The 15,244-nt window shown below is 51.5% G+C and overlaps 1 long non-coding RNA gene across 1 annotated transcript in view; it reads right to left on the bottom strand.

Annotated features, from left to right (window-relative positions):
- Positions 1 to 11,854: 11,854 nt before the first annotated feature.
- The window catches only part of LOC108582364, a 28,680-nt gene continuing 25,290 nt past the window's right edge, over positions 11,855 to 15,244 (bottom strand). The window contains exon 3 of the long non-coding RNA XR_002517521.2: positions 11,855 to 12,680. This is a non-coding gene — a long non-coding RNA (uncharacterized LOC108582364). The remainder of the gene's footprint in view (positions 12,681 to 15,244) is intronic.

Here is a 15,244-nt window from a genome sequence, read left to right as displayed (position 1 = left end):
CACTTTGGGAGGCTAAGGCAGGAGGACTAATTGAGGTCAGGAGTTCAAGACTAGCATGGACAATATAGGGAGGCCCCCCCACACCCCTGTCCCTACAGAAAAATCTAAAAATTGGCTGGTTGTGGTGGCTGAGTCCCAGGAGGCTGAGGCAGGAGGATCATTTCAGCCCAGAAGTTCAAGGTTACAATAAGCTATGATTGCACCACTGCACTCCAGCCTGGGCAACAGAGTGAGACTCTATCTCAATAATAATAATAATAATGGTCTCCAAAACACTTCCTGCTGTCATTTTGAGTCCTTGCACACTAAATATCAACTCCCCTGCCTTAGCTGTGGCCTTGCCCCTTCATTGCTCAGGTGTCTCCCAGGCTGCATTTCCACACTGATGCCTCTGGAGTGAGCAGCTCCAGCCCCCTTCACCAGCCTCAGCGCCATAAGCCACCTCTCTCCTGCCTCCTCCACCTGAGCATCCCCAGGCATCTGGAACTCAACACCTGCCAACCCAATTCATCCACCTTCTCCCCAGTACCCTACCTGACACCTGCGCCCCTCCCGCATATCCATCAAAGGGACAGCCACCCCAAGCCAATACCTAGAAGTCACCCCTCACTCGTACATTTCACCCCTCCCACTCCCACAGGCTTGCATGGTGGTTGAGAGCTTGGGTCTGGAGCCAGGATGCTGGGTGTGAATCCAAGCTCGGCCTTTGGTAATAGTGTGACTTAAGCAAATGACTTCATCGCTCTTGCCTTCGGCTTCCTGTTTGTAGACTGGGGAGAGCGACATACGCACCCTACTGATGGTGAAACATGGAAACGTTAGTGAGGACCATGTCCAGTGCTCAGGGCAGTGTCTGGAACTTACTAAGAGCTCCCAAAATGCCAGCTACTTATTATGATGACTGGTTTTACCCAATGAAGCCCAGGTCAGGCCTCCTCTGCTTAGCAGATCCCTCTTCCAGTGCCCTCAGCTGGTTCCGTTCCTACCACCCAGTAGCACTTATTGAGCCCCAGCTGTGTGCATTGCTTTGGGGGAGGGGACCCACTAACCTTCCACGTCCCCTCCTGGCCCTGGTGGACAGCTTTCTCCCGTGCCCAGTGCCCTTGTTTGTCCTGGTGTGTGGGAGGAGCTGGGCTCAGGATTAACAGAGGACACTCACTGGTTAACAGAGGCCGAAGGGCCTGGCCTGAGGACAGAAAAACACCTCCTTTTGTCAATGTTTGATGTGTTTCAGAAATGTTCCCTAGCCAGGCAGCACAGATAATGGTCTGAGGGTAAGACACTTATTAATGTGTTACTTAAGAGAGGGGGTAGCAGGGTGGAGCTGTGGCCAGGATTCAGGTGGCCCAGGGACTTGCTGTGTGATCTTCAGCGGGTGATGTCGCCTCTCTGTGAATATCATGCCAGTTCCCTCATCTGGGCCCTCACGGAGCAGAATGGATTCAGATCAAATCAGTGAAGAAGAGGTCACTCTGTGGTCCACTGGGCCTCCCAGGCCTAGGAGCAGGTAACTAAACAGCCCTGGAACAGAAGTGAGGTCAGCGGAGCCAAGGGCAGGCCTGGGCCCCTCCGCTTATCCTAAGCTGGCTTCAGCTTCTGTGTCTCTGACCAACGGCCATCCCAGGGCACCCAGGGTTGGTTTCCTTGAATGGATTCGTGTTTGTGAAGTACCCATATATGTGTGCTGTGCTGTTGTAAGCACTATATATAGCACGTCCTCTCCACAAGCCAGGAGGCAGGTACTATTATTATCCCCATGTTACAGGTGAGGAAACTGAGGCACACAGTAGTTTTTTGTTTTTTTTGTTTTTTTTGTTTTTTTTTTTTTTTTGAGACGGAGTCTCGCTGTGTCTCCCAGGCTGGAGTGCAGTGGCGTGATCTCGGCTCACTGCAAGCTCCGCCTCCCGGGTTCACGCCATTCTCCCGCCTCAGCCTCCCAAGTAGCTGAGACTACAGGCGCCCGCCACCACGCCCGGCTAGTTTTTTGTATTTTTAGTAGAGACGGGGTTTCACCATGTTAGCCAGGATAGTCTCGATCTCCTGACCTCGTGATCCACCCGCCTCGGCCTCCCAAAGTGCTGGGATTACAGGCTTGAGCCACCGCGCCCGGCCGACACACAGTAGTTTTTAATAACATCTTGTTAGTGGTAGAGTGGAGTTTAAACCCACTGGCTCCAGAGCCTGAGCCCCTCACTTCTCTCCCCCATAGCTTAAGTGCCTGATGAATGTCTAGCAAGGCCCAGAGCCCATGCAAACGCTGCCTTGTTTGACAATCGCAATAACCCTCAAGGGTGTTATACCCATTGTGTGGCTAAAGAAACTGAAGCTTAGAAAGATGATCTGACCTCACCAAGGTCAAACAGCTTGTAAGCGGGGGAGCCAGGATTCAGACGCAGGTCCCTCTGACTGCAAACCCTGGGGCTGCCATGGCCTCACATGGTCCCGTGCACTTCCTCCAGCCAGTCAGCAGCTGACCCAGGCCTGGGTGGCTCATAATATTGGGCATTTCATATAGGAACCACACCAAGTATTGAAGAGGTCATTTCTGGACTGAGACTGCCCCGTCCAGGCTCCTGAGAGTACACACATCAGACTGGGCTCAGAGACCAGTCTGTGTGACCACAGGCCCCTGCCTGGAACAGCGTGGCCAACATGGAACAGACCTAGCATGGATGGTCAGGACACCCAGGCCCTGGGAATGGGAGCGGTCCCTGACCGCATCTCCCAGCTCATTCTGACAGCTCGTCCACACGGACACAGACACCTTAACACACTCAAAAAGGACCCTCCTCGGGATGACCTTCAATTCCACCCCCGAACCCTAAGGCACACCTGCCAGTCCCCCAGCCTCTGGGGCAGTGGGTGTCATTCTTGGCCCCGTCACCCTCCAAACAAGTCTCAAGGCTAGATGGCATTATCATCTCTTCTGGTTCCGGGGTTGACTGGGCTCAGCCAGTGGTTCTCGTTCAGGCTCTTTCGTGCGGTTGCAGCTGTAGTCACATAGGAGTTGGCCTGGAGTCATCCGAAGGCTTCCTCACTCATACCTCTGGTCATTGAGCTGGCTGTCAGCTGGGCCCCTGGCTGTGCTGTCGGCCTGAACACCTACACATGACCTCTCTGTGTGTCCTGGACTTCCTCACAGCCTGGAACCTGGGTTTCTACCCTGGGCCAACCCAAGACACAGAAAAAGTAGGGGCTTTCAGTCTCTTAAGGCCTGAGCCTGTGGAAACAGGATACTGAGCATGTACAGAAAGCAGAGCTCCCATGATGCCTTGAACAAGATACTGCCCCTCTCCCCCAGAGCCCTGATTCTTCATTAATAAGTGTGAGGAAGATGTACTAGAGCAGGGACTAGCGGACTTTTTCTTCAAAGGGCCGGGGAGTCAATATTTTAACACTGTGGCCCTCACTGTCTTTGTTGCCACTCCTTAACGCCACCATTCTGGCACAAGAGCAGCCATAGACAATACATAAACAAAGGGTGCAGCCAGGTTCCAATAAAACTTTGTTTATGGCCATTAAAATTTGAATTTGCATGTCTTTTATTTATCACAAAATATTCTCTAGATTTTTCTTTCTTCTTCTTTTTCTTTTTTTCTGAGCAGGACCCATTCTTAGCGTGGGATTCATACAAAACTAGGTGGCCAGATTTGGCTTGTGGGTGTCATTTGTCCCTAAGCCTCTGGACTTGGGCAGAGCTTCTCACTTTAACTTAAAAAGGAATTACCTGGGAATCTTGTTAAAATGCAGATTCTGATTCAGTGCACTCGGCAGAGGCCAGAGAACCTGCATTTCCTTTGAGTTCCTGAGTGTTGCTACTGCTGCTGGTCCACAGACCGCACTTTGAGAATCATCCAGCTTAGTCGGTCTCTCAGGTTCAAAGTGTGGCTCTGCACTGAAAAAATGCTCAGTCAGAAGGCTGGACGCACTCAGGGACCCGGAATTTTTTTTCCTTCCTTCCCTTCCTTCCTTCCTTCCTTCCTTCCTTCCTCCCTTCCTCCCTTCCTCCCTTCCTCCCTTCCTCCCTTCCTCCTTTCCTTTCCTTCCTTTTTTTCTTTTTATCTTTCCTTTTTTTCTTTTTTTCTTCCCTTTTTCTTTTTTTTTTGGACAGGGGTCTCACTCTGTCACCCAGGCTGGAGCACTGTGGTGAAATCTCAGCTCACTGCAACCCCTGCCTCCCAGTCTCAAGGGATTCTCCCACCTCAGCCTCCCAAATAGCTGGGACTACCAGTGCACACCACCACGCCTGGCTAATTTTTGTACTTTTTGTAGAGATGGGGTTTCACCATGTTGGCCAGGCTGGTCTCGAACTCCTGGCCTCAAGCAATCCCGGGCCCCAGCATTTTCTGTGTAACCTTCATCTCTGTCCCATGTTTTTCCTGCTTTATTTATTTCCTTGTTTTTGTGTCTCCCACCAGTGCAGCCTCCCCAAGCTAGAACATAAGCTCCTTGAGAGTCGGGCCTTGCTGCTGGGTTGCCCCACAGTCTGGCACCGTGCAGGTGCTCAATCAATACTCTTTAAATAAAGGAACGAGTGATGCAGGGGTTGCCTTGTTGGCCTCCCTTAGCGCCCATCCCCACGGGGACTTCGTCATTCTATCACCACCTAGTGGGCACTTTTGTGTACTGCGAGGTGGGGGAGAAAAATGTCCATGTTTGAGTCTGATCCTGGCAGAAGGTAGAGAGATGTGGGCAGAGAGATGCCCCTTCTGATGCCCCGTATCAGTGTTTTTGTCTGCTGGCACAGAGCTCCTCGCAGAGCCTTCCTGGAGAAGGCAGCATTTGAGCTGAGCAATGAAGAAATATGCTTTGGAATGGTAGGAATGTGAGAAGGAGAAAAGGCATTCCTGGCAGAACAAACGGTGAGCAAAGGCCTAGAGGCTGGAGGGCGTGGGCATCGCCAAAGGGAGGAGAAGCGCCAGCAGCTGAGATGCACAGTGGAAGATGAGGCCAGATCAGGGTGTAAGGAGGTGGAGAGCGGCCCCAAGGGAAGGGAACCTGCACTGAGTGAGTGATCCGTGCCAGGCACTCCACACACAAGAGTTCATTTAATCCCCACAAAGACCAGTGAAGTTGATTTTAGGACTCCCAATTTACAGATGAAGAAACTGAGGCTCAGAGCAGTGGAGGGACTTGCCCACGGTCACACAGCTGGTAAGGAGCAGAACTGGGTTTGAATAGAGATCATCTCCCTACCTCTGGTCTGTGCTTGGTGAGGGGTGGGGCAGGGCCATGCTGGAAGCCCATTATACAGATATGGAAACTGAAGCCCAGACAGGGAGAACATTTTCTGATGACGCACAGCAAGCAAGGCCCAGTGTGGCTTTCACCAGGCCCTGCCTGGGCTTTTGTCTGATGGCTGGAAGCTGATGCTCCCATACAAAGGATATGAGCAGCTGGCCACAGAGGGTAGCAGAGAGCCCAGTCGGGACCCATTGGCCAGCCCAGACGCCTGAGAAATGTGCTCAGACTTTGGCTCCCAGTGAGGTGTGGCCCTGGGGGCAGGGTGAGTGTGCAGAGCTGCAGGCTGGTGGGGGGGGGGGCAGGCCTCTCTGAGGAAGGAAGGGAGGCATAGCAGGACCTACCCCCAGGCTGTCCAGAGGCCAGCCTCCCAGGGCAGCCGGGGTGGGAAAGAAGGCCACCCAGTTCTCCCAGCTCATCAGCAGACCTGGGTTGCCCCCAGACTCAGCCTGCTGCAGCCTTGCACCCCACACAGGAAGCCACCTGCCCCTTTCTCAGCCCCTCAGTCTGCTCTTCTGGGGAGCAGAGGGCCCCAGCCTGGAAGATTCAGAGGGGCAAGGGAACCACCCCTACTCAGACAGTATCGGGCTTCAAACTATGTGATGTTCACCCTACAACAAGCCTTCAAGTGGGCACTGTTAGGATTCCCATTTTCTTTTTTTTTTGAGACGGATCTGTCACCCAGGCTGGAGTGCAGTGGCGCAATCTCGGCTCACTGCAAGCTCCACCTCCCGGGTTCAGGCCATTCTCAGCCTCTTGAGTAGCTGGGACCACAGGCACCCACCACCACGCCTGGATAATTTTTTTGCATTTTTAGTAGAGATGAGGTTTCACCGTGTTAGCCAGGATGGTCTCGATCTCCTGACCTCACGATCTACCCGTCTTGGCCTCCCAAAGTACTGGGATTACAGGCGTGAGCCACCGTGCCTGGCCAGGATTCCCACTTTCAAGTCAAGACAACTGCAGCTCAGAGAGCCTCAAGTCCTTCCGCCTGAAGGACCTGCCCAAGGTCACCACGCTTGAGCTGGACTCAAATCCAGGTGAAGGTAACTGCTGTGGTTTGAATGTCCTCTCCAAAACTCATGCAGCTGGGCATGGTGGCTCACACCTGTAATCCCAGCTACTCAGGAGGCTGAGGCAGGAGAATCGCTTGAACCTGGGAGGCGGAGGTTGCGATGAACCGAGATGGTGCCACTGCACTCCAGCCTGGGCAACAAGAATGAAACCCCATCTCAAAAAAAAAAAAAAAAGAAAGAAAGAAAAGAAAGAAAGAAATGTGACTGCTGTTGTGACGACAGTGTTGAGAAATGGGTCCTTTAGGGTGATTGGGTCATGAGGGGCTCGGCCCTCACGAAGAGATTCATGCAGCTATTGTAGGAGTGGGTCACTTACAGCAAGAGTGAGCTCCTGATGAAAGGATACGTTTGGCCCCATTTCTCTCTCTGTCTTGTGTGCATGCTGGCCATGTGATGCCTTGTGCCACGGGAGGACTGTCTGCAGTTGCTGGCACTATTTTTCTGGACTTCCCATCCTCCAGAACCATGTGCCAAATACAGTTCTTTTCTGCACAAGTTACCCAGTCTGCGGTATTCTGTGATAACAGCAGAAAATAGATTAAGACAGTAACACTGAAGCATGTGACCACAACCCTGATGGCTGCCCTGTCCTGACCTGCCAGCCAACCCCAGTGGCTCCTTAGGCTACATCTGCTTATTCACCCATAGCCTCAAGGCATCACAGCGGCAGGCCTCTAGCTTTGTGCTAATGTGACCCCACATACATACCTCACTTCTCCCTCTGACCCTCTCCTTTTACCTTCTCAGCTTCAAGCCTGGGAGCGACACAGGGCAAGGACAGGGTAGGGTTCAAGCCTTTTCATGGTTCCAGTGCCCAGCTTGGGTCCCCACACGGCGAACACTCCATAGACATATTCTGTGTGAGTAAATCCCTGTAAATGGGGATACCATTCCCAGCTTTTAAGTGGGAAAGCTGAGGATTAACAGGGGACAGTGTCCTGCCTGGGTCGCCAGCAGGTTCAAGGCAGAGCAGCACCCTGTCCAGGCTTCTTGCCATCCAGCCTCAGGTTTCCTCCGTGGGGCGATGCAGCCTAACAAAGCTCCCTCAGCAGCTGGCACTACCTAAAGTCCTGCCGGTGAATCCAAAAGCCAGCACCTCGGGCCGCTTTTCTGCCAGGCATGGGCCGATCGTGCAGATGCCCAGCTGGCCCTCTGGCATGCAAATACTGGGAATGTGAATTGGTTGGAGATTGCCAGGAGAAGATTCCCGTGGCCAGGTTTCTAGGGCTCCCTGGGAGGGAGTGCATTCTTTCTGCTGGGGATTTTTTACCAGAGCAGTTTCCTTAATCCTTCTCAGGGCATAGCTGGGATTTAGTAATGAGTTGTAATAGCCAGAATGGTTGATTCTCTGAGCCGGGACCCAACTGTTCATTCTTTTTTTTTTTTTTTTTTTTTTTTTTTGAGACGGAGTCTCGCTCTGTCGCGCTCTGTCGCCCGGGCTGGAGTGCAGTGGCGCAATCTCGGCTCACTGCAAGCTCCGCCTCCCGGGTTCACGCCATTCTCCCGCCTCAGCCTCCCAAGTAGCTGAGACTACAGGCGCCTGCCACCACGCCCGGCTAGTTTTTTTTTGTATTTTTAGTAGAGATGGGGTTTCACCATGTTAGCCAGGATAGTCTCGATCTCCTGACCTCGTGATCCACCCGCCTTGGCCTCCCAAAGTGCTGGGATTACAGGCTTGAGCCACCGCGCCCGGCCACAACTGTTCATTCTTGAACAAGCTGGGCTCCTCTTTTCCAGATGTCCTGGCTCAGCTACCACAGGGTGAGGTTGGGAGCAGGAATCCAGAACCAGAGTCACACCACCGCTCACAGGGGCAGAGCCTGTGCCCTCATTGTACAGATGGAGCCACGGAGGCCCAGAGAGGCTATGAGGTGGGGTTGGAGTCAAGAGCCAAGGTGGGCAGAACAACTTTATGTGCAGACTCAATTGTGGGTGGAGCCAAGGGGAGGGCTACCTCCCAGGACTGAGGCACCAGGAACAGGGCCTGCCGAGGCGTCATGGGACCTCAGGAAGCTTCCCCCCAGGAGACGAGCTCTGCGTTGCATTCTGTTTTACAGGGGTGCAGTCAGGGAGGATCTGTCCAAGATGGGAAACAGCAGGAGTGACCCCTGGAAGCTGTGTCTTTGGTCAGGTCCCCAGAAGCAGGCTCTCTGCTGAGGATTTGTGAGCAAGTGATTTATTAAGGAAGTGCCCCAGAGTAAACCAGGAAAGGAGTGGAAAGCAGGAGAGGGGAGGGAAGGAAGACTAACAGCACCAAGTCTGGCCAATCCAGCAGGGAGTTGCTTCATTGCCATCCCAAGGGCCGCTCTGGAATGTAAGTTACATCTCAGGGTAATCGAAACCCCACCCCAAGCAAGGAAGCTGGGCTTCCATACTCCCCACACCCCATGAGCTAGCATCATCCAAGGAGATCTGGACAGAGTGCAGCGTCCTGGAGGAGGAGGCATGGGCCTTGCTATGTGACGACCCGGCGGGGCGTGCAGGTTCTGAGGAAGAAGCGTCTGAGCAGAACCTGAGGGAGGAGCTCAGGCATGCTGCTTGAAGGCCAAGGTTGCCCTGGATAAGGACCAAGGTCCCATCCCTGATTTAGGACAGGCCAAGGAGGAGCAAGGGGACGGAGGCAGGGGATGGCTCCCTGCAGGCCCAGGTGAAGTTCGTGCTACCATTTCAGCAAAAGTCCCATCAACCACCTCAGGAAATCCCTCTGGCATCTGCCACTGTTTGGGGCCAAAGGCTTGAACTGTGATGAGTTTTGTGAAAGGGAAAACTGCCTCATTCTGCCAAAGCTGTTCAGAAGTGAGTCACTAGCCCAGAACAGGCCCCACATAGCTGCGCCAGCTCAGACCCCATGTAGCTGCACCTGCAGGAACTCAGGCCCAAGGTGGACATCAGGCCTGGGCCCCAGGGCAGAGCCATGACCGACAAGGGGCAGCCCAGGGAGCTACTCCCCACCCTTTAGTGGGCCCCTCTTCCCTTCCCTCCTCCCCTCCCTGAAGGCCCTGCCCAGACCTCTTGGCCTCCAGCCTTGCCTCCTCCAACCCGATCTCCTGGGATCACCCAAGGGTCTTCTCTAAAAAGCAAATCTAGTCCTGTCCTTCCCCTGCCTGCCACATTCCATGGCTCCTCATTGCTCTCAGGAGAAAGACCAAAGCCCCTGTGTGCGCCCAAGCCCTCTCCTGATGCCGCAGAGGTGTGGCCTATAGGGACTGAGAGCTGCTCACTTCAGGCAGAAGCCAGGCGTCCTGGCAGCCCCTGAGAGCCTGCAGGGCATCCCAGGCAGCCGCCCAGCTGGCCAGGAGGAGCTGCCCTGGACCTGCTCCCAGGCCTCCCTTTCCCTGTAATTCATATATAGAAAGTATCTAAATCAGGAGCCAACCCTCCACCAGAGGGAGCGGTGCCCTGGAGGAAAAGTGGAGCTTTTCTTAGTCATTATATTTGGTTTTATTTCAGGGGAAAAAAACAAAACGAAACATTTAAGGTCTTATTTTCACAATCACCTGTGGAATGAGGAGGCTTCCAGATGGTATTTGGTGACAGCACCAGGAACCTGGTGGTCCTGCGAGGGCATTCAGGGGTAGGGAGTCTAATAAATAAAATACATAGGGGTGGGTGGATTTCCCCCAAGATGCTCTAAGGATGCCCTCTCTGGGTGCAGGAGTCAGTCTGAAGTTACCTCCTGGGGGAAGTCTTCTGTCCAGTTTTTAAATGGAAGTTCTGGTTGCAGGCAGCAAGTCTCATCACTGAATAGAACCGGTTTTCATTTGGTGCAAACACTACCTCCTCCAGGAAGCCCTCCCAGGACCCTTCCCAGCCCCTAGTGAAAGTGCCTCCCTCCTGCTGGCCTGCCACTTTCTCCCCTGTGGTCCATTCTGGATGTCAGTGCGGGCCAGTGAGCATCCCCAGCGGGTGCCTGAGTCATCCCCGGAGTGCACCTGGAGAGCCCCTTTCTACTCACACTTTACAGAGCCCCGTGCTGGCCTCAGCCACGCCCATCTTCACATTTAAGCCTCACAACAACCCTCCGAGGTAGTCATCACCATCCCCATTTTACAGAAAAGGAAACTGCGGTCTGAGGCCACAGAGGTGACGTCCCCGAGCCCCACACCTGGTGTCACAGTGGAGTGGAGCCTGGCTCTTTGGCCCTAAGTTCAGCCCCCATCACAGCTGCTGCATTCAGTCAGTGCTCAACACGTGTTCACGTGTTTGGAGGATGAACCAAACCTGAGTTCTCAGGGCTCCCCAACCAGCATGAAGACGGTGTAACCACAGCACGGATGGGCGGGCCGCTTGCTGAGCCCTGGAGGTCACGACTCCCCTGCTGCTCTGTGCAGAAAAAGAAAAGGCAGGCACCTCTCCCTTCCCTCACTGGAAGGTGAGGCCCAGGGGGTCTGGCCTGTGGGATGTGAAGAAGCCAAACTTTAGTGCCCATCACCTGGTCCTCAGCCTCTCCTTAGGGCAGAGTCGAGGCCCAGAAGGTTGAATGATGAGCTGGAAGCTGGGGACAGAGCCCGCACCAGTGCCTCTGCCTCTTATCAGTCAGTCCGATTTTTGTTCTCTGACTCCCCCTGCTACATACCAGAATGGTGCTCTCTCTCTCTCTCTCCCTCTCTGGGATCTGCACCTCAGTTTCCTTGTCTGTAATATGGGGGTAACTGAACCTACAGAAAAGGATCCAAGGATACATGAGATAACACAAGTGCTTGGCCCAGGACCTGGAAGAAAGTACATTTTTTTTTTTTTTCCTGCTCTGTCGCCCAGGCTGGAGTGCAATGGCACAATCTCAGCTCACTGCAACCTCTGCCTCCCGGGTTCAAGCGATTCTCCTGCCTCAGCCTCTTGAGTAGCTTGGATTACAGGTGCGCACCACCATGCCTGGCTAATTTTTGTATTTTTAGTAGAGACGGGGTTTCACCATGTTGGACCAGGCTGGTCTCGAACTCCTCAGGCGATCCACCCACCTCAGCCTCCCAAAGTGTGAGCCACCGTGCCCGGCCAAAAAGAAAGTAAATTCTTAATAAGCAGAACATTCTTAATAAGCAGAACATGTAATTATTAGCTAGCACATATATTACTTTGCCTCCTTCTTCCCCACTCTTACAAATGGATCTCAAGGCCTAGAGCTACAAACTTGGTAGTTAGACGTCCTATTTGTTTAGGGTGAAAAACAAAACAAAATAATAGTGCCCAATGCTGGAGAATGCCTTGCAGAAATAGTATAGTGTCAGCTGGGCATGGTAGCTCATGCCTGTAATCCCAGCACTTTGGGAAGCCAAGGTGGGTGGATCACCTGAGGTCAGGAGTTTGAGACCAGCCTGGGCAACATGGCAAAATTCCGTCTCTACTAACAATACAAAAATTAGCCGGGTGTGGTGGCGGGTGCCTGTAGTCCCAGTTACTCAGGGGGCTGAGGTGGGAGGATTGCTTGAGCCCAGGAGGTTAAGGCTGCAGTAGGCTGTGATCATGCCACGGCACTCCAGCCTAAGCAACAGAATGAGACCCCGTTTCAAAATATAAAATCAATAAAATAAAATAAAGCGTAGCGTAATAGCATTTTATGAGCATTTAAAATATTCAAGGTATTTTATCAAATGTTAAATACTGATAAATTCTCATTTTGTCTCAGCTCTCCTGACTTTTCAAATGTATGCCAGAAAATAAGTCATTTCAAAGCTGTCAAGTGAGCTGTAAACTGGATTTACAATATTGCCAAGTAAGGCATTTCCTCAAACTGGCAAACTAATACAAACGTCTCCCCCTGTCTTTTGTCAGGCGTAGTCTTTCCTTCTTCTTTTTTCTTTTCAGACCTGGTGAGCAGGAAGCAGAGGACCGTTTTGAATTCAGCAGATTTTGAATAATGCCAGATCAGGAGTGGATCTCCTGGGATAAGATGCAATGGTCCCACACACTTGTATGTCACCAGAGTCTACTCTCTGGGAAACAGCAATTTGACAGAACACGTCAAGAGCTTGTGAAAATAAGTAATCCACATTCGACCTGATACCCAGAAAAAAACTGGGGTTCATTCACCTGGTGAATCTCAAACGGCTCTCCACGAGAACGCAGGTTTGGATCAGTAGGAGTTTGATGACTCGCCACAGGTAAAGAAGAGCCCTGCGAGGATTCTCCAAAGCAGTGTCTCCCTGAGGGAAAGTGACAGGAGGGTTTTATGCAGTGATGGAGGGGAGGAGGGGCCCGCGGCTGTAGACACAGGGCATCATCGTGCCAGCTCACAGGTTGCCTGTGATGGTGATGAAGGTGTGGCTCCTCCCAAGGTGGAGCTCATGGTCAGCGTGGTCATGAGGAATGTGCACTCAGGATCATCTAGAACAGGGGTGTCCAATCTTTTGGCTTCCCTGGGCCACACTGGAAGAAGAAGAATTGTCTTGGGCCACACGTAAAATACACTAATACTAACTGTATCTAATGAGCTAAACAAAATTGCAAAAAAAATCTCATCATGTTCAAAGAAAGTTTATGAATTTGTGTTGGGTCACATTCAAAGCCGTCCTGGGCTGCTGGTTGGACAAGCTTGATCTAGAAGTTGCCTGGGTCTGTCAGGAGCTGGTGCCAGCAACGAGGTGACCACATTCAACACAGGGTTTGGGATAAAACACGCTGCAAAGCAGGAGGCTGTCAAACAGGCTTATTGCTCTGGCTGACGAAATGCCTATAGTCCCTGAAGACCCTCCCTGTCTGCTTACAAACCTGTTTGGATTGTATTTGGAGACTTGGAAGAAAAGTGGGGCCTGAGTCACATAACAGGCAGCCACAGGCTGTTTCTCTGATTGTAGATCAACCTTTTCCCCGCCTACATTCTTTTGTAAAATGTTGTAAAAGACTAAACGGCACTGGAGGAAAGACCCCTTTTTCCTCATTACTGACTCTCCTTGTAGGTTAACTTCCTTCTTTCCTCTCTTGCACCTGACTCCAACCAGATAGCACCAAAGGCTCTGTGACAATCAATTTACTCAAGATAGATTGTTGACTATACCTTTCCTGAAAAAGAACAAGCTGCAACCAGTCAGATTGCTATAATTCATAAACCAGCCTTGTATGGAAAAGGCTGCTAAACTTCTCTGTTTCTACCTATAGAAGTAAAACCTTAACTTCTCCATTTCAGAGCATTGATTCCATTCCTCTGAAGTCTGTGTTTCCCGGACAGTCATCCTTAAATTTTGCATTGCATTAACTCGTGTTTTTTTTTTTTGAGATGGAGTCTTGCTCTGTTGCCCAGGCTAGAATGCAGTGGCACAATCTCAGCTCACTGCAACCTTCACCTCCCAGGTTCAACTGATTCTCCTGCCTCAGCCTCTTGAATAGCTGGAATTACAGGTACGTGCCACCATGCCTGGCTAATTTTTGTATTTTTAGTAGAGACAGAGTTTCACCATGTTGGCTGGGCTGGTCTCCAACTCCTGACCTCAGGTGCTCCACTTTCCCCACTCGGCTTCCCAAAGTGTTGGGATTACAGGTGTTAGCCACTGGCTGCATGAACTCTTTAGAACAGGATTCTGATCCTTTCGATTATCAGGTTGAAAAGCCATAGAAACCATTTATATACTTTAACCAAAAATATAAGTGTTGGGGTGCAGAAAATTATTCCTCAGAATATGGCGCTTGGGCATGCTGAGTGCTTTTGAAAATTGAAAGGCCTCAGAAATAAGCCTGAGCATCAAGGTCTCTCTAACCTTGTCTTGTTCTCTCCCTCTCACCCCTCAAGTGCTCAAGTGCAGAATTTTCTTATCTGACCTAGAAAGCGTCTTGCCGAAAGAAACACATTTGCCTTCTATCCCTCTGTTACGCCACTATCCACTGCAGAAAAGAAGCTGGAAGAAAAGAAGTCAGAGGTCCAACCACACCTGGATGGACTTTTCCACAAGATAATGTCTGCCTCTCAGACTCATTCCATTTACAAGTTAATTTCTGTCTCCCTGGTCCATTCATTCTCCGTAATAATCATTTACTGCTCCTCAAAAGAATGCTGTATATTCCCCATCTCCTTGCTCCTCTAGGAAAAAGAGTACATAAGCTTCTGTACCCCACTGGGAGATTGGGGTAATCACACTGTAATTCTCTCCCATGAATGTTAGTAAATGTGTATGCTTTTTCTCCTACTAATCTGCCTTTTGCCAGTTGATTTTCAGTGAATCTTCAGAGGGAAAAGGGAAGTTTTCCCTTCGCCCGCATGCAGTCATGTAAAGATGTTCATTGCAGTGCTATTTATAGCAGAGAAAATGGCAAACACAATCAAACAACAGGGGGATGGTTAAGAAAAAATGCAAAATTGCAGTTAGACTCTGGTCTCTACCATTAGGGAGGTTTTTTCACCCTTTTTGATTCTCACAGCAGCCCTGTGATGTAGACAAAACTGGGTCCATATTTATTCTCCCCATTATTCATGGGGGTGGGGGCCACAATGCAGACTGGAGTCACGAGAAATTCTGGGGAGAGCTTCCAACAGGAAATCAGATTCTAAACGGGGACACCTCCCAGGTGTCCTAAAGCGGAGCCCAGGGCTGACGCACAGCAGTGTGTCTGACGGACCCAGAGCTGACGCACAGCAGTGTGTCTGACGGGGAGCCAGCGGCAAGTGCCCACGCCTGGGTGAAGATGAAACCACCTTTTCGAAAATTGTGACAGCGGCCGGGCGTGGTGGCTCATACCTGTAATTCCAGCACTTTGGGAGGCCGAGGCGGGCAGATCACCTGAGGTCAGGAGTTCGACACCAGCCTGGCCAATATGGTGAAACCTCGTCTCTACTAAAAATATGAAAAAGTTAGCTGGGTGTGGTGGCAGGTGTCTGTAATCCCAGCTACTTGGGAAGCTGAGGCAGGAGAATCGCTTGAACCTGGGAGGCAGAGGTTGCAGTGAGCCAACATCGCAACACTGCACTCCAGCCTGGGCAACAAGATCGAAACTCCATCTCA

Source organism: Papio anubis, chromosome 13, assembly GCF_008728515.1.
Source record: "Papio anubis isolate 15944 chromosome 13, Panubis1.0, whole genome shotgun sequence".
NCBI classification, from domain to species: Eukaryota; Metazoa; Chordata; class Mammalia; order Primates; family Cercopithecidae; genus Papio; species Papio anubis.
The sequence above is the reverse complement of the archived record's forward strand: the minus strand, read 5'-3'. Positions and strand labels throughout refer to the sequence as shown.